Here is an 8,332-nt window from a genome sequence, read left to right as displayed (position 1 = left end):
ATTCAAATCCAACAAAAACAAATCTGCTCAAGATTTCCCCTGTGAATCTTCCTTTCACCTTTGATAACCTCCTCTAAGAAGAAGTTCAGGAGATGAGCTGGGACTGAGGGCCTCTCTCTTCCCAGATCACTGCTCTGCAACAGTTTCCACCCTTGTGACAGTGACAGTCTCAGATGAAATACTCATTGTCCATTCCCAGACCAGCAGGACTGAGAAGTCATGCATTAAATACTACAATTGATGCACCTGTGCTTGACTGAGCGTGCACCCCACCTCACAGAGGAGCCTGAAGGCACAGCATTCAAGGTATGACTTCCTGTATTGTGTTTTCTGGCCTCCGAGAATGAATGAGGAGACTGGTCAATTAATTTAAGTATAGACCACACCAGTTAAATGGTTTTCTAACAGGGATATTCAAAAAAACAAAACTTTCAGAATGATTGACCGCTCTTACACCAAATCATAGATGTTTCAAAAACTTTTGTTTCCTGAAACTTGAATTATTTAAAACAATAATTTTTAGTTTCTTTTTCTCAAACATTTTGTTGTAAAATGTAGGGATGTGCCCAAAGCCGAATACCTTATTCGGTAAAGGCACGAATAATGACTTCCAAATTAATAACGAATTCCACCAAATAATAGAAAAAAATATTCGGTAGACTGATTATCCAACAACAAGCACAGGGATTGAGTGATATTTTAAATAAACATATCTAAAATGACAACGCAAGGGTGTCTGTGAAGCCAATAAGACAGCATAATCTTTATGAATGAAAATGTGCACAATGTGATTTCAAATTTAAATCGGAAGGCCAGGTTGCAGTCTCCGTTTATTGTGTCGTGGCTCAGAAAATAAATATCCAACAAGCACAAGGATACGTTTATATAAATAAACATATCTAAATTTACAACGCAATAATGAGTCTGCGAACTTAAAGCTACAGTATGTAACTTTTTTTTGTAAAAAACAAAATGTTATTAATGAGAGAGTGCAACAAAAATCCATCTTCCAATCCATGTCTTTACCCAAATACACTTTGATAAACCTATAATAATGATTTATATTTAGAGCTGTCGGGACGGATTCCGCGGGAAAATGCATACATACGTCATTCGCCCGTGCGTGTCACGTCATATCCATACACAGAGAAAATAAGCTCCGGCTACTGTAGCACATGTGTGGGAGTAGCGTGAAGCTGAAAGTTTGTTGTCACAAGAACGGGAAAAATTGATCATGGATCATTCAAAACGGTAAACCTCCGGTGAATCACCGATTGTAAAAACAAAGAAACCCCAAACAGAGCACAGTCTACAAGCAAAAAGGGAAAGTGACAAGAGTCCGTAATAAAACCCAAATCACATCGGCTTGGCTTTTCAGAGGTGGCGACAACTCAGAGATCTGAAAGGATTTGAAAGCGACCCAGAGATGGCTTTTTTCTTACTCATCAGGTAAGATATTTTATTGATATGGTTCATGTATAGTTGTGTAATCACACACACGTCTGTGTCTGTGTAGTGAAATACAATAATTATACTGTAATCGGTGTAGAACATTCCATTTGCTAGCACACATGTGTATTTTTCATTATAATGGCAATAATTTATATAAATAAATCCTTTAGTCCTAGGCTTGCCAAGGACATGTGAGTCTTGAAATTATGTTGACCACTGGTTGATAACAATGACAATCTATAAATTGGCTACTACCGTGGTCTATTTGGCCAGAATATCCTGCAGTTATAAAAACTTTACAACGTTTGACCTTATCAGACTAGCAATCATTGTATCTAATGTTAACAAACTTTGCCTAATTTTTGTAACGTCATTTATTTCAAAACATCAATGTTTCCAGTAAGTCAATACAACAGCATAAGATATGGCACTTACCTGCTCAGATGACATGTTTTCGGATATCCGTCTTTTCCTTTCTTTTGTTATTTATTTGTCCATTAGCTCTGATATGATATCCTGTATTCATGTGTACGCCGGTGCCTCGAACCACACTTATCCGCGCAGAGGAGCAGAGCCGAAGCACAACTTACATCATACCAAAACAATGTGCTTCCGCAAGACGCATGCAGTTTTATTTTATAACCACTAGAGGGCCAAAAGTTACATAGTGTAGCTTTAATATTACTAAATGAAAATGTGCATGAGCTTGTTAAGAGTAACATTACCAAAGATACTATATCATACACATTTTCCACTTTTTGAAATGTTTATGTTAATGTTTAAAACCTTTCGAGCAAAATATATGAGAACATGCACTGGCATCTCACTCACTCCTCAAGCAGACAAGCAAAAGCAAAAGTAAGTCACCTGCAATGAACAAGCAAGGACTGCAGGGCCGTTAAAGCCTGGGACATAATCGCAATGATTTAGCTGGGGATATAAAATGAAGCAATATTGTGAATATTGCAATGATTTTAATGTGCTTTTTATTTGGCCACTTGATTTCCAAAAGAGCACATCATTAAACTAATTTCATGATCCTTTAGGGCTGCACAATTAATCAAAATAACATAAAAATCGTGATACAGTCATATGTGATCATTTTTCATTCTAAATGAAATGAATAGCCTCCAAAATGGCTGTTCTGCATGCCAAAAAAGCAGAGAAAAAAAGTATATATATTAACAACAACAATAATAATAAAGAATAATAATATTATTAAAAGAATAAAAAAATGGTATGAATTATATAAGGCATATTTGCTATATGGAAAAAATAAAAAGAATAGAAGCTGCATGCCAAACCACACACTTCTGCACTATTCTACATCATTTTGTAATGTATGTAGTTCGTGTAGTATGTTAACACTGAAAATGCAACAAAAAGATTTATACCATGAGTGCCTGATGATGCACTACTTCAACTGTCAAAACGGAGTATTGAGGGTTCGACACTTCATGCAATCTGAGCACTCACGGCTTGCTATACGTAGCGGAAGGGGTGGAGTTAACCGGCTGCGATGCTGATCTGACAAAACAATTGTAAATAATGGAGAATGTAGCAACTAGCAAAACTTCTGTGGAGACAGCATGTTACAAATGTAAGTTAAATACTTTACCATCACCCCACACTGTGTGAATATGTACATTGTTTGAGATTGGCTAATGCGCTAAAGCTAACGGCAACATATCGCATGTGTTTGAAATGTCACTTCTGTCAGCTGTTAAATGGCGAATACTTTCGTATAGTTAAAAACAGGTTAAGTGCTCCATTTGGGACAGTACTACACTTTGAAAATTCATACACTACATGGCTGGGTGCAGTGTATACTGTTAGTGTAAAGTGTATAGTGCATCATTTGGAACATAGTTACATTTAAAAATGGGCTTTTCATTTAATTTTGACAACTTTTAGATTAAGCCCCAACCATATCTGGTTACACAGATAATTTTGTCATTGCAACAGATACAGAAAGGGGCGTAGTTTCCAGGGGGAAAACAAGCAAGTACAACCCCCAATATTTATAGCATGATCAGTGGAAACATGTAGATGCTTCACGCTGCAACCCCCCCATGTAGATGCTTCACGCTGCAACACCCCCCCCCCCCCCCCCTTGGATATAGATATAGATATAGATAATGGTTTCACAGCACACCGCTAGTACAATGTCATATTATATACCTACGCAGAAATTACAGAAGGGACTACATTTTAAAACAAGCACCTAACCAAGTGTAAAATAGTTCTTAAGATTGTTCATCAAATGTGAATTCGTTGTAAGACTAATACTTATGTGCATCATAATACAGAAACTCTGATGACTTAAATATGCTTTTGCTTTGAGAATTCTTATATGAAGCTGAAAATTGAATGAAAATTAATATTCAGTAACAAGCAGGACACATACATATGTATGAGCTCCATTTTGTCAAATATGAATGAACTATTTTTATATGGTCTTTCATGATAGGATTAAAAAAAAAATTGAATCTTGAACTTTTGAAAATACCCCATTCCATCTATATTATTAATTGGATGTAGAGATCTGTCTCCTTTAGACCCATTTCCCTGTAGCCTCATACCTCTTCTCTCACACTCAGTGCATATTTTTTTTATTTTTTATTTTATTTCACAAGGCTAATTAGCAAGCATGGCATCACTCTCCCAGAGAGTGTGTGTGTGTGTGTGTGTGTGTGTGTGTGAGAGAGAGAGAGAGAGAGAGAGAGAGCAGCCAGGCCAATAGGTTTGTGTTTGCTGGCTGAAGCTTTTGATGGCTGCCTTCACACACAGTGACCCGTGTCCAGAGTCTGTGACTTTGTTAATCCACAAAACACATTAAACTGCTATTTATATAAACTGATTTAGCTGATTTATTCATCTTTATCACTGTTTTGTTGTTTTTAACCTCCTAGGTTCCTTTTCTTAACTTGACTTGGGCCAGTAAGCAGCCATCTAGAAATCATTTGGTAATGCCCTAGCAACAACCAAAACAGTGGCGTAACTACCGGCAGTGCGGGAGGGGCAGCTGCACTGTTTGCAAGAATACTGCCATTCGCGTGATCGACTTAAACAAAACTTAAACAAAAGTCATTTCTAAATTCAAATTGCCCTTTAAACTACGCAAAAAAGCAATAAAATAACGAAGTGATCAAAAAATATTATTTAATCACCTCCCCAAATCCAAACATTTGCCGTCTCCAATGGCTCCATTTACCATCACGCAAGCATCCATCAACAACATCAGGTGGAAAATTACTAATAGCCTACAGATTAAGAACTAAAGACAATCATAAATGTAAAGACAATAATAATCATAATAAATAAGCCCAATAAATTCCCTTGTGTTACCAAAATAATGTTGCCAAATGTGTGTTCTTATCGAATTTGTGTTTGTATTGCGTTTTGGTAATACAGTTAATGCTACCTAAAGAAAAGAAAATAGAACTCAATTTTAGATTCAAGGTGAATGTGTCTTTTATTACTTTATGATTTAATCACTTTGGTCTTTGTTTCTTTAATACAAAGATATATACAGTATACTACTGAACCTGCATTCACAATGCATGCTAACCATGTGGAAATAAAGCAAACTAAACTCACAGCACCCCCTGAGAAGATCGGAGATAATTTGCAGCATTCTGATAGACAACACTATTCTTGCAAACAGTTTTAGGTGAATGAAACAAAAAAAAGAGTGAAAACTCTTTACATGCGCTTGTTCCACAAGACAGGCTTGAGCTACATGCCGACATGCTTGTGTTTCACATGACAGGCTCGTGCTACACGCCTCTGGACAAACAGCAAATCAGACACAAGCATTGACGGCTTTTGTTTTGTCTGTTCTTAAAATTATTATAAAGTGTGTTTCTTCTTTGTGACTAACAGCATTTCTTGTCATGTGTCACTCCGAGACATCTTACAGGTCACGTAGGATGAGCAAAATTACCCAAGCATTAAATACATTTGGACGAGGAGCTTGTGAACTGGATTCAGCCTCGTCGCATTTTGCGGGTGGCGGGTGCTAGTTTTGGCTTCCTGATCTTGGGCCTCCTCCTTGGCCACTAGATCCCGCTCCTTGGTCTTTCCAGCCAGCGCCACCCTGGTCTGTCCTGCCAGCACCACCCTAGTCGATCCCGTTGGCGGCACCCTGTTCCATCCCGCCGGCGTCACCCTGGTCCATCCTACCGCTGCCACCCTGGTACATCCTGTTGGTGCCACTCTGGTCAGTCCTGTTGGCACCTCCCTGGTCCATGTCGCTGGTGCCGTCCTGGTTCGGCCTGCCGGTGCCACCCTGGTCTTTTCTGCCCTGGTCCTTACCTTTGTTTTCTGATTGTTTGGACTTTTGTTTGTCTTTCTTGTTTGTTCTGTATTTTGTAGTACCCTACTCCCTATCTAAACTCATTTCCCTGTTTTCCAGTCAGTTCGTTCTCAGTTCTTTTTTTCTTGTTGTTTTGTTTTTTCTCCTTATTGAGAGTTTTTGTTTCCTGTTTGGTTTAGTTTTCCTAGTTGGTTTGTTTTCAGTTTTATTTTTGTCTTATCTTTTATTTTGCCCTCATGAGAGTTTTGTTTGTATTTTGTTGGTTTTTCGTTTCAATAAAACACCTTTCATTGCCATCCTGCATCTTGGGTCCTTCCTCAAATATATTGTGACAAACTGTACAAGCATATGGGGTCAATTAGAGGGACTTTGCTCCTGGACAGGGTTCAGTTGATCCACAATAGGGACCTTCAGAATTGGTGGTCTCTTGCCATTTGGCAGGACCAGATTAGCCAGGCTGTGGGGCGGCAAGTTGAAAGTATCAGGTGTTGGCCAGTAAATGATCCAGGAGAGGAGCAACAGTGAGACCAGACTGGTTGGTCAAGCTTTGAGTTACCACAAGATGCAGATGGAGAATGGAGTGAAAGAGAGAGGGATATACATGATGCAGAAAGAGACAGAAGGAAGGAAAGAGAGAAAGTACAATGCAAAAATATTTTTATTTTGAGTATTTTTGTCTTGTTTTCCAGTAAAAAAAAATCTAAACATCCTTAAAAGAAGAAACATTTACTTGAGAAGCAAAATGGCATTAGATATTACGACTTTTGGTAACACTTTAAAATAAGATTCTATTTGATCATAATAGTAAATGCATTAGGTATCACTGACTAACAATTAACAATATTTTTTGTAACCTTTATTATTCATTTATCTTGGTTATTGTTTACTTAAAATACAGTTGTTTATTGTTAGTTTATGTTAGTAAGTTATATACAACTTTTGATTTTGAAAATGTATTACTAAACAGGTATGTTAAAATTAAGATTAATTAATGTTGTAAAAATATTGTTCACTGTCATTATATGTTTACTAATAGTTAATGGATACAACTTTGTTTTCAGAGAAATCTAACAAAAAGTAAAGAGGTTTGCTCTTTAAACAAGAGAGCAAAAAAAAAAAAAAAAAAAAAAAGCCCATACAGAAATCTGTACTAGTATTTGGGAAAATACAGTTTGTTACATTTGGTTACATTTTCATACAGTGTATGTACAGTTTTTGTGAAATGTACTGTATGTTGCATATATGTACAAGTATGTGACTTTTTATATCAGTGAAAACCATCAATTAACATATGCAGTACTTCATATAAAGAATGTATTTTGCATATATCGCAATATATCAGATCTATGCATGGGATATTTACTAATGGGGTAAGAAAAATAAATTAGTTTTTCTTTTGAATTAAGTTTGTTTTTCATGCCCCATGGACAAATTGGAGTGGATGTTTTGTTCTTGTTTTAAACCTAAACCACTTAAATTGTTTGATTTCAAACAAGATGTGCCTTATGTCATTTTGCTTCTCAAGTTAATGTTTCTATTTTTAAGGGTGTTTATATATGATTACTGAAAAACAAGACACCAGTACTGAGTAAAACATATTTTTTGCAGTGTACAACTTATTCCACAACTTATGTACATTAAACATACATAAATAAACTGGCACACAAACACATACACTATGAATAAAGTGCATGTGTGCTTCTTTTTTTTAGACCAGACTCTATAAAAACACCATGTCATGCCTAACCGACGCTGTGTGCTCTCTGAGTAGAGTTAAATCTCTTTTGTTTCTTTGTGACCCTTCATTTTCTCAACCTGGCTCTACAGATATTTGCGGTCTTTTTCATGAGGCCCCCACAGTGAAATGTCTGTGTTGAATAACTAAAAACATACACAGTAGCAGTAAAAGTTATTTTCCCCCATTTGCAGTGAGCTAAATTCTAAAGTCAAAACTCTAAGCTTTAGTCGAATGAGCTTACATAATATTCTACACATTCTCAGAGATCTAGAATTGGCTTACTGGTGTTGCATTTGAGGTAAACTTAATATAGAGTAAAATAGAATAATTGATTCCTTGAGACGTCAGTAGAGGCTGAGAGCATGTTTTTGGATACCGATCAGTTGGACGACTTGGGATCGAAATCAAATGCACACTCATGGCCAGGGTTGAGGAGTAATGAAATACAAGTAACGGGAATATGTATTTAAAATACAAAATATAAGTAACTGTATTCCACTACAGTTACAATTTAAATCATTGGTAATTAGAATACAGTTACATTCAAAAAGTATTTTGATTACTGAAGAGATTACTTTGCATTTAATTGTCATTTGTTTCATTTAATATTTAGTCCTTTCAGATGGAAAACATTTATACATATAAATTATGTGATCCAAAGTGCATTTGAACAGCAGTGAAACACTTTCTTATGATGTGTTACATTCATACGAGCAGACAGAGAAGTAAGTTTGAAGTAAGTTTGGAGCAGAAGAAATAGAAATAAACCTTGTGTAAATTGTCAGTTTTACGCTAAGCTAAAATGCTATTTCTAGCCATTTTAC

At 36.4% G+C, this 8,332-nt stretch overlaps 1 long non-coding RNA gene across 1 annotated transcript; it reads left to right on the top strand.

Annotated features, from left to right (window-relative positions):
* Positions 1 to 2,950: 2,950 nt before the first annotated feature.
* On the top strand, positions 2,951 to 6,064 carry LOC127410040 (uncharacterized). Its single transcript, XR_007892072.1, has 2 exons — positions 2,951 to 3,052; positions 4,365 to 6,064. It is a non-coding gene; the product is annotated as an uncharacterized LOC127410040 (long non-coding RNA).
* The last annotated feature ends 2,268 nt before the right edge of the window (positions 6,065 to 8,332 follow it).

Source organism: Myxocyprinus asiaticus, chromosome 19 (assembly GCF_019703515.2).
Source record: "Myxocyprinus asiaticus isolate MX2 ecotype Aquarium Trade chromosome 19, UBuf_Myxa_2, whole genome shotgun sequence".
Taxonomy (NCBI): domain Eukaryota; kingdom Metazoa; phylum Chordata; class Actinopteri; order Cypriniformes; family Catostomidae; genus Myxocyprinus; species Myxocyprinus asiaticus.
Note: the sequence above shows the minus strand (reverse complement) of the source record. Positions and strands in the feature narration are given on the sequence as shown.